This window comes from Saccopteryx leptura, chromosome 6, assembly GCF_036850995.1.
Source record: "Saccopteryx leptura isolate mSacLep1 chromosome 6, mSacLep1_pri_phased_curated, whole genome shotgun sequence".
Classification (NCBI taxonomy): Eukaryota; Metazoa; Chordata; class Mammalia; order Chiroptera; family Emballonuridae; genus Saccopteryx; species Saccopteryx leptura.
The window spans coordinates 49,355,869-49,374,071 of record NC_089508.1 but is presented as its reverse complement, the minus strand read 5'-3'; the positions used below and the strand labels follow the sequence as shown (position 1 = coordinate 49,374,071).

The following is an 18,203-nucleotide window of genomic DNA, read 5'->3' as shown; positions in this document are numbered from 1 at the left end:
AAAGATGATGAGGGAACACATGAATAAAAACATCATAAAAATAAAATGCTTTCTTCAAACCAGTGTTTTCATTTTAGTGCAACTTTTTATATTTTTCAGAAAGGTTTGGCCGCGGGGAAGAAAACCTAAAAGTTTTAGTTTTGTGAATGAACAGAGATCAGTGTAGTAAAGAGAAGGCAGAATGTTCTTTGACATCATTGTCAGCTCTGTAGTTACAATGTGGCTGTTTCTGAAGGCACAACAGTTCTGTGGTTAATGCTTCCCGTAAACCTGAGCTTACCCTCCTACTCTCTGCTGTACAGTCCTCTTCACCTGTGGGTGTGCCCATCTTGTGCAAATGTCACTGATTGGTTATATTTTCCCCGACACTACTTCTGAGACGACAGGAGGGGATGAGTCTTTTCTCTCTTGTTACTGAATGACTAGAAATGTGGCTTTTTCAGAGGTGAGATCAAGGATGAATACAATTCCTTCACAGTGCATGACATAAAACCCTTTGAGAGCTCTCCTCAGGGTGGGAGTCTTGAAGACAAAATAGAGGAAATGTATAGCGCCAGGGACTATTCATAGCAGGTGACTTCTGTTGGGCTCCTCTTGCCCAGCACTGTCTCTGTCAAAGGGTCTTACGCCCTTTGGTCCACTCTTGGGCTGGAGTAAAAAAGAGACAAATCACTTTGACTTGTTTGTCTGCATGTTAAAATCCTCTGAGCAGATTTGAACCTCTCTCTTTTATTTTTTATTGATTTTGGAGAGAGAGAGAAAGAGGGGCAGGGAGCGAGAGACAGGAACATCGATCTGTTCCTGTGTGTGCCCTGACTGGGATCAAACTGGCAACCTCTGCGCTTTGGGATGATGCTCCAACAATGGACCTATCCGGCCAGGGCTGAGCCTCTCTTGAATTTTATTTTGTTGTATTGTACACTTCCTAGTTTACTGATTCGTTTTACAAAGAGTCTTTGAAGAACAGAGCCAGGTGAACCATCACCTGCCTGAAATTTGGGGGTTATACTGATGCTTCCTTACACTCCTGCGTTCTGCAGGGAATAAAATGCTGCACACAAACTAATCTGGAAATCATGTTGTTATTCGATGTAGTATTAAGCATTGTGCAATTACCAAAACTCCACAGCTATTAAAGTTTGCCTAAACTTTGTCTCACTATGAAACAAGGTATAAAGAGAACTGAATAGAATTGTTAGTTTGCTCTAAAGACAGTTCTGCTGATCATCATCTTTCCATAAGATTTGTGCACCTAAAACCCTGCTCTCCTTGGTACAACTACAACTTCATGAATTTGGGGGAAGAAGAAACACTCCTAGAGAACATAGTATTTTATTTTATTTTTATTTTTTTATTTTTATTTTTTTTATTTTTATTTTTGAGGGGGCGGGGAGACAGGAAGGGAGAGAGATGAGAAACATCAACTTATGGTTGAGGCACTTTAGTTGTTCATTGATTGCTTTCTCATACATGCCTTGAAGCGGGGGTGGGGGTGGGAATCTAGCTAAGCCAGCGACCTTGGGATCATCTTAATGATCTCACCCACAAAGCAGTGACCCTGTGCTCAAGCTGGCAACCTCAAGGTTTCGAACTTGGGACCTCAATGTCCCAGGTTGACATGCTATCCACTGAGCCACCACTGGTCAGGCGAACACAGTATTTTCTTGATGCAGGTGTTAGGTACTCCAGGGTACATCTCTGTTCATCACCTAGACCACCATGGACTATAATGAAGTCCATCAAGTTTTTAAAAAATGATTTTTATTTATTCATTCATTTTAGAGAAGAGAGAGAGAGAGAGAGAGAGAGAGAGAGAGAGAGAGGAGGAGGAAGCATCAACTCCCATATATGCCTTGACCAGGCAAGCACAGGGGTTTGAACCTGTGACCTCAGTGTTCCAGATCGACACTTGATCTACTGAGCCAGTACAGATCAGGCAACCCATGAAGTTTTAAAGTTTAATTAACACTCAAATACATTGTAACTTCAATTTTAATAATCTGAGCAGAGAAAAGAGTAGGTCATCTGAGTTAGAGTAAACTAGTGAGAGACAGTCTCCAAATATATTATATGATGGAGAGGAGCAAGAAGACTCAGTACAAAGTGAGAAAAAAGGCCACAAAGGGTGGACAGAGGCAGGGCCCAGTACCCAAGTCCTGGTGCTGTATATGACCTCAAGTTCTCAGGGCGGGTAGGAATGTTTTGAAAATAAGGCAGCTGGAACTTGGCTCAGACCTGTCACTGCAGAGGTCAACAAACATCTTACTATTCCTTCTGTATCAAGGCCAGCTCTGTGTACAATGGCAGGGTACTTAAATTTAGAGACATGACAGTTTAAAGTTGACATCTAGTCTTAGATTTAGATGTCAAAACGTTTAAAAAGTAACAAATGGGCTTGGCCTGTGGTGGCGCAATGGATAAAGCGTTGACCTGAAAATGCTGAGGTTGCCTGTTCAAGGCCCTGGGCTTACCAGGTCAAGGCACATATGGGAGTTGATGCTTCCTGCTCTTTCCCCCTCGTGTCTCCCTTCTCTCTTTCTCTCCTCTCTCAAATGAATAAATAAAATCTTTAAAATAAATAAATAAAAAGTAACAAATAGGGAGGTCTGGAAGGATGTGATTCAAGAAACAAGAACTGAGAGCCCATCATGGGGCAGGGGCTCGCCCCGGGGCTGGAGACACAGACATGAGTAGACTCAATGCTGTCCTCATAGAGCTATCATTCTGTGTCCTGAATTCCAGCCCACTACAGGATTCCAAGATTGCATAGTGTTACATAAATTGCAAGCACTCTTTCAGAACCATGTTCTAATACAGATGGAAATTATAACTAGAAAGGACTGCAGTGATAAGACTCCCTTTTCTTCCCCGACTTCAGTGGTATTGCCCATACTTCAAATAACCTTTGTGGTACCCATCTTCCATGCAGTGTTTCTTCAACACCTGCCTTGACTTTTCTACTGCTGAGCTCTGCTCTGCCACACATTGGCCTCCCCAGAGAGCTAATTATAAGCCTCTATTTTAGTGCCTACTTACAATGAAGGCTTATGTCACATACTTATATACAAATTTCAAAGGGTATAATTCCAGAACAGTGATGAAGCAATGCTTTTGGATATGTTCGCCATCCAAGTGATGGTTCAGGAAAGTTGAAATAGATCTAGTTGGGTCAGTGCTGGCTAAGTGGATGCCTAATAAGTGTTTATTGATAATAACCATCATGATAATGAGGAAATGACCTAAATGACTTGCTGCAAGTTTATTTGGGACATTTTCTATTTATATAAAAAGGCAGAGAAACCTCTGTGTTCATCAAGATCAGAGCCTCGCCTACAGCATTCTGGTAGTGCACACCTTTGCAAGCTCGTGAGGTTTTTCACTAGCCCTTCTCCACCTGGAGAAATAATGATTCTGATCTAACAGTAGCTGAGCATATTTGAGCATTGGGTCTTAAGTTTCGGATTTTTAGTCACAGCCTTTCTTGCTAATGTTTTATACAGCATCTTTCAGGGCTTTGGTCTCTGAGCCGGTTCTAGATGGCTGGGATGCTGTTATCACTGCCCCTTCCCCATTTCACAGGTATGAGGTGGAAGGGGCGGGGAGTAGAAATAGAAACAATATGTGTTTGTGGATTCACCTACTCTTGGATTTTGAAAAGGAAACTCACATCTTCCAAATTGCTTTGTATCATCAACTCAAGGCTGAGAGTTCTACATAATGCCCTTCCCCTTAATACCAAACAAAAACTCTGCTCAGAGCTTCCATGCACTTCTGTGTTTCAAGATGGAAATACCTGGGACTAAAAATCCTCAAGCCTGGTTACAGATCCCTAGTTTCTGTGGGATCATATGAAATCTTATGCTGTTGCAAACCCTCCTCTGCCTTCCTTCCATCTTGAAGCAGGGTTCAGCATTTTATCAAATTGACAGCAGGGGAATGTTTTACCTGCTTGACTTGTTCTGACTATTTTATTCAGGTTTCAGTCAATGTTACTACACCCTGCTGGGTGTGGGAGGTGTGACTCACCCGGTGAGAGGATGGCGTTCTGTGAGCCCGTCCAGGGCGTTGCAGGACGTGTGAGGCACTTCTCCTGCAGGCCTGGTGCCATGTGCTGCCTTCCCTTGTTCTCCCTGGATAGTCACTTGGCTACTTGCTCCCAAGGAGAACCAGTCAGTTGGGAATTCAAACACTAAATGAATTCCTCTTTCGGCACAAGTGGCCTAACAAGATTTTTACTGGAAACGTACACTAGTGCCTGAGGAAAGATGGGGATGAGAAGAAGAGAGAGTGAATTTAAAAAGGCAAAAAGAACCTGTAGGAAATTGCTATTCCTTCTAGTTACAATTTTTATGACATTTTTTTTTTTTCATTGTCTGTGGTCTTTGTGCATAAACAGACTAAGAAAATATTTCAGTGAGAATAACCTCACACTCATTTGTGCCAAGAAGCTTCCTCTTTCCTGTCGCAGCCCCGTCCCCTTGGCCCGCAGCTCAGAGAGGGACCTGACCCTGGTCATCTGCCGTCTCCGAGTTGCATTTTACACATAACACCTCTTCTCACTCCCTTTCAGACTAAGGACTTGTGAAGAGCTCCAGTGGCTGCAGAGCTGCCCTGCTGTGGGGCGAAGCCAGCTGAGGCTGCTGCAGTCAGGGGAAGCTGCACACCAGGACACACTGGTTCCTCCTGTGGGCTCCAGAGGGGTGCTAGGGACATAACCTCACGGGGTAATCTGACCATAGATTCCTAACTGGGCAGGTCATGGTGGGAAGGCACGCCCCAGGCACATAACTTCTTTAGTAAAAGGCTTATCTTCGCCTTAAGCAAGCCCTATCTATTGTTTCTGTGCATCTAGGTTCACGCACTTTCCAAACGCCTTCTTTTCAGAGTAACCACCCTCAGGAGAGCACATAATCTTATTAACTGTTTTATAATCCAATCCCCACCTTACTTCCTCTCACCTTCATGTAATCTTCCTTACATGCCCTCCTTAGTCACAAGTGCATAAGAGAAGCTGCACACTGCCATTCTCAGAGGCATTTTTCTCAGTCTGCTGAGAACGTGCTCCTAGGAGGATGTGTCTTCTGTTTGACTCAAACACATTTAAAAAAAATTTTTTTTTTCTTTTTATTTATTCATTTTAGAGAGGGGAGAGACAGAGAGAGAGAGAGAGAAGGGGGGAGGAGCAGGAAGAAGCATCAACTCCCATATGTGCCTTGACCAGGCAAGTGCAGGGTTTCGAACCGGCGACCTCAGCATTTCCAGATCGACGCTTTATCCACTGCGCCACCACAGGTCAGGCTCAAACACATTTTTTTTTTAAATTAAAAAAACTGACCTGACCTGTGGTGGCGCAGTGGATAAAGTATTGACCTGGAAATGCTGAGGTTGCCGGTTTGAAACCCTGGGCTTGCCTGGTCAAGGCACATATGAGGGTTGATGCTTCCTGCTCCTTCTCCTTTCTCTCTCTCTCTCCTCCCTAAAAATGAATAAAGAAAGAAAAAATAAGAAAAAATTTTCCCATTAACTTGAGGGCTGGGGAAGGGAGAACTCTATCCACTGAGCCACTCAGTGCCCAGGGCTCAAATAAATTTTTAAAAATTTTTCCACAGGTTTGGACATTCTCCCACTAACACCCGCAAGGCTGGCAATGCTCCCTCATTCTCAGAGGTTTGCTCACCCCTGTGTCCTGTTTTCCCCCTGCAGGCACTTCTAGAGCTGGACAGCTTGGCTATATCATTCTCTTTTAATGCTACTAGTTTATTAAGTTATACCCAAAGGCATTTAAATCAAGTATTTTGGTGTAAAGCCAGTAGCCACGGCCACCATCACAGCAGCCTGGCCTGTGCAGGTTTGCATTGGATTCGGACAGTTGGTAATGAAACAGTGGAGCCAAGAACTGGTGGGCCATTACCTTTAATCCTAGCTTGTACCCAGCACGCAAGTAAAAAACACACACTGGGCTCCAAAAGCCACTCAGTCAGTGCTCACAAAGCTACTGACTTATTCAAGTTTCCTAGAATCAAAGGTTTCTACTTCACCAGCCTTATTCACCTCTGTTCCCCATTTCCTTCTCTCTGCACAAACTCTGCACAAACTGGCTTCTCTTTCAGCACTCTGCCATCTTGGCTGCTTCTCCTCCCCTCCACGTGGCCTTACTCTGCTCTCCTCTAGCATGGGCTCCTCCTAGGATGCAATCACTCTTCTTCCAGAACAACGTGATTTCTCTTCCTTTTAAAACCTTTTGGCGTGAAAGCCCTCCCACAACACATATTAACATAATCACGCCCATCCCACGCAGGAAGAGCAACTAATATCACCTGGGAGATGGGCTTCCACGTGGGCAGCGCCATCTTTAACAAAGTGAGCATAATATATTTTATCTGCCCAACATTTGGGTAGTTGGTCCCAAAGCAAACTGTACATTAAAATCATAGCAGCAGAGGCTTAGAAATTTTGTTGAAGTTGGCTTAAAAATATACATTCCAGGACCAGATGGCTTTACTAGTGCATTCCACCAAAAATTTAAAGAAGAATTAACACCAATCTTTCTCCCCAAAGTCTTCCCAAAAATTGAAGAGGAAGGAACATATCTTAACTCATTCCATGAAGACAGCATTACCTTGTGTTGGGCAGATGAAATATATTATGCTCACTTTGTTAAAGATGGTGCTGCCCACGTGGAAGCCGTTGCCAAGGTGATATTAATGTGTGTTGGGGGTGGTGGGCAGGCAGGATCCTTGTAGCCTGGGGCTTGGTTTTGGGATTAAGCCTTTTCCACCCTTTATGATGTGGGGTGGTGCAATACCATCATGCCTCAGATAAGTGACTTTGTATTAGAGACTTCCCCTATTTTGTATATTGGATTAAAGGTTATGAATCTACACTATAAAGTGGGGGCAGAACGGGAGCTTGCTCTCCCGGTTCCTGAGATTAGCATTAGAGGAGAGAACAGAGAGGAGAGCAGAGAAAGGCCACATGGAGGGGGCCAGGAGAAGCATCCAAGATGGTGAAGTGTTGAGTGAGAAGCCAGTTTGTGCAGAGTTTGTGCAGGGAGAAGGAAGAAGATGGGGAACAGAGGTTGTTGGGCAGATAAAATGTATTATGCTCACTTTGTAAAAAGTAACGCTGCCCAGGTGGAGGCCGTTGCCCAGGTGATATTAATGTGTGTTGGGAGCAGGCAGGATCGTTGTAGCCTGGGGCTTGGTTTTGGGATTAAGCCTTTCCCACCCTTTTTGATGTGGGGCGGTACAATCCAATCATGCCTCAGAGAAGTGACCTTGTATTAGAGACTTCCCTATTTTGTGTATTGGATTAAAGGTTTGGATTTCTACACTATAAAATGGGGGCAGAACGAGAGCTTGCTCTCTTGGTTCCTGGGATGATCAGCATGAGAGAGCAGAGGGAGCAGAGCAGAGAGCAGAAAGAGGCTATGTGGCCAGGAGAAGCAGCCAAGATGGCAGAGTGCTGAGTGAGATGCCAGTTTGTGTAGAGTTTGTATCTGGGATAAGGAAGGAGATGGGGAACTGAGGAGAATAAGGCTGGTGAGCTAGAAACCTTTGATTCTAGGAAACTCGGATAAGTCAGTAGCTTTGTGAGCACTGAATGTGAGTGGGTTTTGGAGCCCAGTGTGTATTTTTACTTGCCCACCGGGTGCAAGCTAGAATTAAAGATGACAGCCCATCAGTTCTTGGCTCCATTGTTTCTTCACTGACTGTCCGAATCCAATGCGAACCTGCATGGGCTGGGCTGCTGTGATGGTGGCCGTGGCTACTGGCTTTACACCTTGCTACCTGTAAGGCCAGTAGCCGCGGCCACCATCAGAGCCACCTGGCCCATGCAGGTTCGCATTTGATTTGGAGAGATGGTAATGAAACAACAGAGCCAAGAACTGGTGGGCCATTACCTTTAATTCTAGCTTGCACCCAGTGGGCGAGAAATACACATAGTGGGAAAACACTTTCTTTTTCATCCATTCAAGGCTCCCAAAGCCACTGACTTATCCGAGTATTCCTAGAATCAAAGGTTTCTACCTCACCAACCTTATTCACTTCTGTCCCCCATCTCTTTATCTCTGCACAAACTCGGCACAAACTGGCTTCTCCTTATGCGCTGCACCATCTTGGCTGCCTCTCCTCTGCAATGCTGATGGAGGGATCTGAGTGAGAGAGCCCCTGTCTCCATTATTTTATAGTGTAGAAATTAAAGCCTTTAAGCCAATATACAAAAAAGGAAGTTTCTGAGACAAGCCACTTATCTGAGGCATAAATGGAATTCCTCATAAGAATGCACCACCCCCTATCATGCAACAGTCAAGGGTGTGGGGAAAAGCTTAGTTTTGAGAAGATCTTAGTATTAGAAGGATGTTGAAAAGATCTTAGTATTAAAAGGGTGGGAAAGGCTTAGTCTTAAAACTAAGCCTCAGGCTATGAGGACCTTGCCAGTTTACAGCCTGTCTCCCAACTCAATGCAAACTATAAATGAGCAAACATATACATCATATTTATAAACTTATTTGACTAACACTACCAAAGCCAGAAAAACACTGTACAAGAAAACTACAGACCAAAGTCTGTTATGAATATAGATTCAAAAATCCTCAACAAAATGCCAACAAATTGAGTTCAGCAATATATTGAAAGGATTATATACCATGACCAAATATGATTTATTCCTGGAATGCAAGGATGGTTCAACATGTGAAAATTAGTCAATGTAATACACCACATTAATAGAATGAAGGAAAGAAACCACAGGATCATCTCAATTGCTGCAGAAAGACCATCTGACAAAATTTAACATGCAATAAACTAGGAATAGAAGAAAACTTCTTCAACCTGATAACGGCCATATACAAAGAAATCACCACTAACATCATACTCAGTGATGACAGACTGAAAGCTTTTCTCCTAAGATCAGGAACAAAATAAAGATATCCACTATTGTTCAACATAATATTGGAAGTTCTAGCCAGCATGATTAAGCATGAGAAAGAAATGGAAAGGCATCCAACTGGAAGAGGAGTAAAATTATCTCTGTTCACAGATAACATTATCTTATATGTGGAAAATCCTAAGGATTTTACACAAATATGTATGCACACATACACAAACACAAACACACACACACACACACACCAGCTAGAGCTAATAAACAAATTGAGTAGTTGTAGGATACAAACTAACACACAAAAATCAGTTACATTTCTATATACTGGCAATGAAAAATTAAGAAAATAATTCCACTTACCATGGTATTAAAAAGAATAAATGCTTAAGAATAAATTTTTAACCTAGGTGGCTAAAGTCTTGTACATTGAAAATTACAAAACATTGCTGAAAGAAATTAAACAAAACGTAAATAAATGGAAAGACATATTTATGTATTGGAAGACTTAATATTGTTAAGATACAAATACTACCTAAATTGTTCTACACATTCAATGTAATCTCTATCAAAATCCAAACAGCACTATTTTTTGCAGAATAGAAAACTCAATTCTAAAATTCATATGGATGCCTGACCTCAATTCTAAAATTCATATGGATGGTGGCGCAGTGGATAAAGCATCGACCTGGAAATGCTGAGGTCGCCGGTTTGAAACCCTGGGCTTGCACATATGGGAGTTGATGCTTCCTGTTCCTCCCCCCCTTCTTTCTCTATCTCTCTCCTCTATCTTTCACTCCTTCTCTCTCTCCTTTCTAAAATGAATAAATAAAATAAAAATAAATAAATAAAATTCATATGGAATCTCAAAGGACCTTGAATAGTCAAAAACAATCTTGCAAAAGAAGAACAAAGTTTAAGGTCTCATACTTCCTGATTTTAAAGCTATCAAGCAGCAGTGATCAAAGCAGTGTGGTACTGGCATACAGACAGACATATAGACTAATGTAATAGAATAGAGTCTGGAAAAAAAATCTTGCACATATGGTCAAATAATTTTTGACAAAGGTGCCAAGACCATTCAATGGGGAAAAGACAATATTTTCAACAAACTGTGCTGAAAAAACTCAATATCAATATTCAAAAGAATGAAATTGAACCCTTAGCTTATAACATATATACAAAAATCAACTCAAAATGGAACAAAGACGTAAGCTATTAAATTAGAAGAAAACAGAGGAGAAAAATTTTACAACATTGAATTGGTATTGATTTTTTTTTTGATATGACATCAAAAGCACAGACAAGAAAAGAAAAAATAGACAAATCGGGCTTCAACAAATGTAAAAACTTTCATGCATCAAGGTCACCATCAAGAGAGTGAAAAGACAACCCACAGAATGTGAAAAAAATATTTGAGGATAATATATTTGATAAGGGTTTAATATCAAGAATATATCAAAAGTCGTTCTAACTCAACAACAGAAAAACCAAAACAACCTAACTTCAAAATGGGCAAAGAACACAAGAGAGGTGTTCTTGGCTCTTCCAGCAGCCTGTGATTGGTCCAGTTCAGCTACCAATCACATGCCGCTGCATGAGTGGCTCCGCCAACAGAATTATCACCCATTCCACCTTCAGAATTGTGAGAAATAATAAATTGTTGTTGTTCTGAAAAAAAAAAATGAGCAGAGAACTCAAATATTTCTCCAAAAAAGATATATATAGCTATAAGCATGTGAAAAGAGGCCCAACATTAGTCATTAGGGAACTCAAACCCACAATGAGATACTATTTTCCTTCCTTGGCTATTCCAAAAACAAAACAAAACAAAATAAAAAACCAAAGAAACCCCCCCCCCCCCAAATAATAAATGTTGGCAAAGATGCGGAGAAATGTAACTTGTGCATTGCTGATGGGAATGTAAAATGGTGCAGCTGTTTTAGAAAACCGTTTAGTGGTTCCTCACAAAGTTACACATAGAATTACCATACGATGCAGCAATTTCTCCCAAAAGAACTGAAAACAGGGAACCATGCCTCATTCTTGTGGCTCTGGGAGGGACTGAAAAGCAAGAGCCCAAGAGAGGCTGAGAAACCAGCTTCTTACTATTGCTCTCCTCATTGCTGCTGCCACCACACTTTCTAATGAGCAACCTGGTCTTGGACCTCAGTGGAGAACTCTTCCTGTAGGATGCAGAAAACAGCTCGAAGTGGTTTGCCTTCCCAGCCTCAGTGGTGCAACTGAAGAGCCCGCCCACTCCTAGAATCACAGATTGCTTTGCATAAATCTGCCCTTGTTTGAACTCTGTCAAGTCTTGTTAAGTCCAATACAACATCACGTAGCACTTACAGGAATAAAGGGACATATGGTATTAGAATTGCCTAAAAGATGGGGAAAGAATTCTGAATTTGAATGTGGAAAATCAACAGTGAACTGTAGGACCACTTCACTTGCTGAGATTTTTCATTAGTTCTACCTTTCTGACTGTAAAGCATGCTGCCTGGTATCCAAGTGAAATGCTGGATCCCCACAGAGTGCTGTTAGCATCAGACAATGTGATAAGAATTTACTCTCTATGTGAGCCCCAGACACCCACGAAAGTCATCATACTGACAGAAGCAGAAAAGTAAAGTCTAATGCTGAAATAAAAACAGAGCATATGCTGCATCTCTAAGGAGAGACAGCAGTTGCATTTGACTTTGGGCCATTGGCAGCAGTCCCCAAAAATATATTTATATTTGGTTAAAAAGGGAAAAATTAAGTAGTGGCATACCCATTGTACATCTTATATGCGAATATGTTAGAGTGTTACACAGCCCTGGGAATATCAGGAAGCTGTTAGGTCCATTGCCCAGGCATGTTGCCGCTGAAGATAACGATGGTTACAACGCTTGTGCTACACTCTGCTGACCCTATGCCTCCAACGTCTCAGCGATTGCTGCTCAATCAGGAATGCTGTATCATGGTGTTGTTGGAAAGCGAAGAAGAAAACAATCAAACACCAGAAAAGTCCTGGGATTGTAGGGTCAACCTCATTTCTTCTCTGTTTGTGTTTGAGTGTGTTGAGTGGGAGCTTCCCCTGAAACTGGCATTTGTAGAAGATGATCCCTTTGATTTCTAACTTTTTTTTTTTTTTTTTTGTCCAACCAATCTTCACAGGGATTCCAATTGTTCCTCAAGAGATCACTGCCCTCAGGGAGCTGGTGTGCATAGTGTTGAGCTACCTTGGATTTATAAACTTCCTACATTTCTTGGATCAGACGAAGAAAATGAGGATAGCCGACAGGAACTTGCTACCAAACAGAAATGCTTTGTAGAACACATCCTTTGTAGGAAGCCATTGCCACGCAGGCAGCCAGCTCGAATTTGCGGATAGTAGGGCCCGCGATGATCTGCCTCACCAGTACCTACAAATGCCTCATTAGGCCTTTGTTAAGCACAGTCCATTCAGCGTCTCCTCCTCTGCCAAGAAAGAGGCTGAAGTGGTAGTCTCCCCTTTGAATTCTGGCTGAAACCCCCAGATTCCTTTGCAAAGTATATCAGAAGCACTTTGCAACATAGTGTTTCAAATTCAGCTATTTTGAAGTCATCTGAGAAAGCTATAGCTCCCAAGGAATGCCTTTATCTCATCAGCAGAACCACCCAGGTGTTCAGAGAACAGTACATTCTTAAACAGAACCTGACAGAGCAGGAGATGAACCAGTGGAGAGCAACACAGGAAACGACAGGGCTCGAATGAGAAGAGCAGTGTGGGAGAAGAATATGACAAAGATTGAACTGCCCAAGCAGGAATACAACCCAGGGAAACAAAGCTTCACCATGGCAACAAATGCCTTTGGTGACATGACCAATGAAGAATTCAGGCAGGTGATGAATGGCCTTCAAAACCAGAAGCATAAGAAAAGGAACGTGTTCTGGGAACCTCTCTGCTGAAATCCCCCCAACTACGGATGAGACAGAGGAAAGCTATGTAACTCTTGAGAAGGATCAGGGTCACTGTGGTTTAAGTGCAGCTTGTGCCTCTCAAGGACAGATATTCTGGAAAATGGTCAAACTTATTTCACTGACTGAACAGCACCTTGTGGACTGCTTTCAGAGTCAAGGCAATGAGGGCTACAATGGTGGCAGAGGCAGATTAGGGCTGGTTGAGGCCCCGGGTGCAGAAGAAAATATTGGGTCCCTTACATTAGGAAAAAGTTTAAAGTTGAGGTTTTGCTGGGTCCTTCAGAAATCGAGGCCCAGGGCGTGCACTCAGTGCTCCTGCTGTTAAATCCACCTCTGAATGGTGGCCTAATGGATAATGCCTTCCAGTATGTTAAGTCCAACAGAGCCCTGGACTCAGAGGAATGCTATCCATGCCATGCAGAGATTGGATCCTGAAAGTCTAAGCCTGAGGATTCTGTTGCCAGTGACACTGGCTTCATGGACAGCCATCAGCAGGAAAGCTCCCTCATGAAGGTAGTGGCAGCTGTATGGGGTCTCTTGCTATACAGATGCAAGCCATGTTAGCCTCCAACCTATGTTTATTCATTTTGTTTATTCATTTTAGCCTCCAACCTATGAAAAAGACATTTATTTAGACTGCATCAGTGAAGATCTAGAAAATGGTATTCTGGTGGTTGGATATGGCTTTGAAAGAGCAGAATTAAATAACAATAAATACTGGATTGTCAAGAACAGCTGGGGTACAGCTCGGCTACTGTAAAGATGGCCAAACCCCAGAACAACCACTGTGGAGTCTCCAATGCAGCCTGCTATCCCAGCATGGAAGATAATGGAGATAAAGAGAGATTTGATTGAAAACAGGATATCCAGAGGAGGAATTTTATCTTAAAACTGACCACATTTTACTGCATGGGCTCGAACACTTGACTGTTGAAGATCCAAGATGTGATTTGAATTCTGTGACATTTTACACTGGTAAAATGTTATCACTGCTTTAATTACTTTCGTAAACAGCTTTGTATGATTGACTTTCCTAATAACTTTGAAATTTTATGTTTTAAAAGTATGTATAAAGTTTTACCTTTTAAAATAAAATTTAATTTTATATGCAAAACACATACACACACACACCCGGTCTTGAAGAGGCTGATCAGCCGATGCACTAAATATGGGTTGGGAACCTGGAATTTGTATTTTTTTAAATGCCTTCCTGTCTTTCTCAGGCATAGCTAGGTTTGAAAACTTAGCTAAGTTTGAAAATTTATGATTTAATCTCTGTCAGTTCTTTCCAAGGAAATGTGCAGTCTGTAAGGAAATGTTCACCTATCCAGGCAAAATATGTGTGTATTTTTTGTAGATCTAAATGTATTAAATTTAAAGTGCTACTTTTTAAATCTGAGATCATCATGACCAGATTGTTTTGGTGTTAAGGTGCCCACTCATTTAAGTGATGATGACAATATTTCAGGGTTGTTTTTTTTTTTAATCTCTTTATTTTTTCTTCTTTTTCCAAGTAAGAGGAGGGGGATAGATAGACTGCTTGCATGCAACCTGACCAGGATCCACCAGGGCTGATGCTCTGCACATCTAGGGCCATGCTCACAGCTGAGCTATTTTTAGGGCCTGAGGCCTCCGGAGGCATCCTCAGCACCCCAGGCTACTGTGCTATAACCAATTGATCCAAGGCTTTGAAAGGGGAAGAGAGAGAGAGACACAGAGAGAGACAGAGACATTGTAAAGCCAGTATCCAGGGCCACCATCACAGCCGCCTGGCCCATGCAGGTTCGCATTAGATTCGGACAGTCAGTAAAGAAACAATGGAGCCAAAAACTGATGGGCCATCATCTTTAATCCTAGCTTGCACCCGGCGGGCAAGTAAAAACACACACTGGGCTCCAAAACCCACTCACATTCAGTGCTCACAAAGCTACTGACTTATCCGAGTTTCCTAGAATCAAAGGTTTCTAGCTCACCAGACTTATTCACCTCTATTCCCCATCCTCTTCCTTCTCCCTGCACAAACTCTGCATAAACTGGCCTCTCACTCAACACTCCGTCATCTTGGCTGCTTCTTCTGGCCTCCTCCACGTGGCCTTTCTCTGCTCTTCTCTCTAATGCAGGGGTCCCCAAACTACGGCCCACGGGCCGCATGCGGCCCCCTGAGGCCATTTATCCGGCCCCCGCTGCACTTCCAGAAGGGGCATCTCTATCACTGGTGGTCAGTGAGAGGAGCATAGTTCCCATTGAAATACTGGTCAGTTTGTTGATTTAAATTTACTTGTTCTTGATTTTAAATATTGTATTTGTTCCCATTTTGTTTTTTTTTTACTTTAAAATAAGGTATGTGCAGTGTGCATAGGGATTTATTCATAGTTTTTTTTTATAGTCCGGCCCTCCAACAGTCTGAGGGACAGTGAACTGGCCCCCTGTGTAAAAAGTTTGGGGACCCCTGCTCTAATGCTAATCTCAGGAACCGAGAGAGCAAGCTCCCGTTCTGCCCCCATTTTATAATGTAGAAATCAAAACCTTTAATCCAATATACAAAATAGGGAAGTCTCTAATACAAAGTCACTTATCTGGGGCATGATGGGATTGCACCACCCCACATCAAAAAGGGTGGGAAAGGCTTAGTCCTAAAACCAAGCTCAAGGCTACAAGGATCCTGCTTGCCCATAGCCTGCTCCCAACACACATTAATATCACCTGGGCGACAACTTCCATGTGGGCAGCGCCATCTTTAACAAAGTGAGCATAATATATTTTATCTGCCCAACAGACATGAAAGGGGGAGAGGTGGAGAAGTAGATGGTTGCTTTTCCTGTGTGCCCTCACATGGAATCGAACCCAGGACATCCACATGCTGGGCACATGCTCTACCATTGAGCAAAACGGCCAGGGCTTATTTTTTAAAAATCTTAATTGATTTTTAAAAAAATTTTTATTTATTCATTTTTAGAGAGAGAGGAGAGAGAGAAGGGGGAAGGAGCAGGAAGTATCAACTCCCATATGTGCCTTGACCAGGCAAGCCCGGGGTTTTGAACCGGCGACCTCAGCGTTCCAGGTCAACACTTTATCCACTGCACCACCACAGGTCAGGCTTAATTGATTTTTAGAGAGAGGGAGAGAGAAAGCGAGAGCAAAACATCTATTTGTTGTTCCACAATAAACTTGCATGTTTCCACTTACTTATGCATTCATTGGTTGATTTTTGTATGGGACCTGACCTGGGATTGAACCTGCAACGTTGGTATATGGGGATGACCTTCTAACCAACAGGTTGTTTTTAAATGTCTGTACTTGGCAACGTATAAATGAGCCATCCTAAATTGTTGGAATTTTAATGGTTCATTCAACTCCAAAGTCTTGGAAACTTTGCTCCGGACACCAACCATTTGAAAATAATATAATAAGAGACTGTTCCTGCTGTTTCTGTTGTTCATAGCATCCTGGAGCAAAAGTGGGCAGAGTTGAAATTGACAGTATTAGGTTGTTCTCCCTCTGCCTCTATCAACGTTCTTCCCCAGCAGCGGTGGAAAGGTTAGGCCTGGAGTGATAGGTGAGAGTGGGGCCAGGAGAGGAGAGAACAGTGTAACACTACCTGGAGAGGAAGTCGTATTGTCCTGTAAAGGTCTCACTTGGCCGAGTTGAGTCTGGGGGCTGCGAGAGGCTTAGGGCTGAGGACCAGCCATTTCTGGGGGCTGCCTTTGCTTTCCGGAGGAGGGCAGAGGTCAAGAGGGAGGGAGTGCTCACTCTGTGGGAGCCCGGCCTGCCCTGCCCTTGAGGTGGATTAGTTAATTACTGAAAAGTGCGCACGCGCACGCTAATCTGGACACATTGCCTGTGCTGTTGCTGGGGCGTGCGTGGGAGCTGGCATTTCTGAGACACGGAGGCTCGGCTGTGGAACAAGAAACAGCCCCTTCCTATTATGGGGCAGTCCTTTCAGGGAAACAGCCTCAGAGAATTCTTATACATTGCAATCTATTTCAAGAGTGAAGCTAAGTTTATTTTGTAAGATATTTGGGTAAATGAGCCACACCAGATTTCAGTTTTGTTTTATCTTGTTTTAAGTTTTTTTTGTGTTTCTAAAGTTTACATTCAGCTCATTTATACATAAACAAGGTTATGCAACATGTTCTGTTCTTTGACTTATTTTTTGTCACTTTAACAATGTTCCCTGTAGCTCTCTCTGTGTTGGTACATAACAGGCCTCCCTTGTTCTCTTTAACAGCTACATATCCTTCCAGATTTTATAGCTGTATTACAGTTTTCTACTTACTATTCTAGCGCAGGACACATAGGTGGTTTGCCATTTTTTACTGTTACAAACATTATAGTAAACATACTTGTACACAAATTTGTGTGCATATGTGTAAGTATTTCTGATTAATATATTCCTAAAAATGGAATTTCTGGACCAAAAGATATGCGTGTCTCAATTTTTGGTAAAAATGCCAAGGCTCTCTCCTACAATTCTGTTCTAATTTAGATAGCCACCATCATACTCATCAACACCGGAAATTATCAATTTTTTTTAACTGCCAGCATCATGTGCAGAAAAAGCTGTGTCGTTTTTAAATTTCATCTCTCTGATTTGCCAGATAGGTGGTACATCTTTTTATATGCCTACTGACCATTTGGATTAAAAAATTTTTTTTTTCTAGAATTATAAAAACACAAAAATGGTATACAAGTTATAAGTGCACTGCCTAATGAATTAATCAAGGTGATTTATTGTAATCAATACCCAGGTCAAGATTAAAATATTATCAGATCTCACTCTTCCCCCAAGGTAATCACTATTCAGACATAGAACTTCTATAGATTAATGGTGCCTGGTTTTGAACTTAATATACATGGAGTCTTACAACAGGCACTCTGTGTCTGGCTTCCTTCGTTTAACATTATGTTTGTGAGTCATTCATGTGCTTGCCTGTAGCTGTAATATACTCATTTATGTTGCTTATTATATTCTTACGTTAATATATCACAATTTATTCATTGATGGACATTTGGGTTGTTTCCAGCTTAAAGCTATTAGCAAATAATGTTGCTATGAACATTCCTATGCCTGTCTTTTAGTATATATGTGCATACATTTCTGTTGGCTCTATATCTGATAGTAAAATCTGGGGTGTAGGAGCAATGATCTATCAATCTGGCCAATCATATTTGTGAATTTGCTACGACTATTCCTTCCACGTTAAATATTGGGTGGTTTGTGTTTTATTGTTGATTTGTATGTGCTCTGTTTATTCTGGATGTTAATTCTGTGTTATATCTGTTGTAAATATTTTTCTTAGTCTTCACTTATATTTCCTTTTATTCCACAAAGTTTAAATATTATGTAGTCAAATTTGTAAATCTTTTTCTTT

The 18,203-nt window shown here is 42.0% G+C and overlaps 1 protein-coding gene, 1 long non-coding RNA gene and 2 pseudogenes across 2 annotated transcripts in view; 3 read left to right on the top strand and 1 right to left on the bottom strand.

Moving 5' to 3' along the window:
• The window catches only part of PAQR5 (progestin and adipoQ receptor family member 5), a 443,329-nt gene that overhangs the window by 231,741 nt on the left and 193,385 nt on the right, over positions 1 to 18,203 (top strand). The window lies entirely within an intron of this gene.
• Positions 162 to 16,596, bottom strand: LOC136376319 (uncharacterized). Its single transcript, XR_010746165.1, has 3 exons — positions 16,467 to 16,596; positions 4,027 to 4,255; positions 162 to 648 (listed from the first exon to the last, which is right to left on the bottom strand). It is a non-coding gene; the product is annotated as an uncharacterized lncRNA (long non-coding RNA).
• Positions 11,765 to 12,625, top strand: LOC136375855 (nuclear pore complex protein Nup88-like; annotated as a pseudogene).
• LOC136376453 (procathepsin L-like) lies at positions 12,630 to 13,737 on the top strand (annotated as a pseudogene).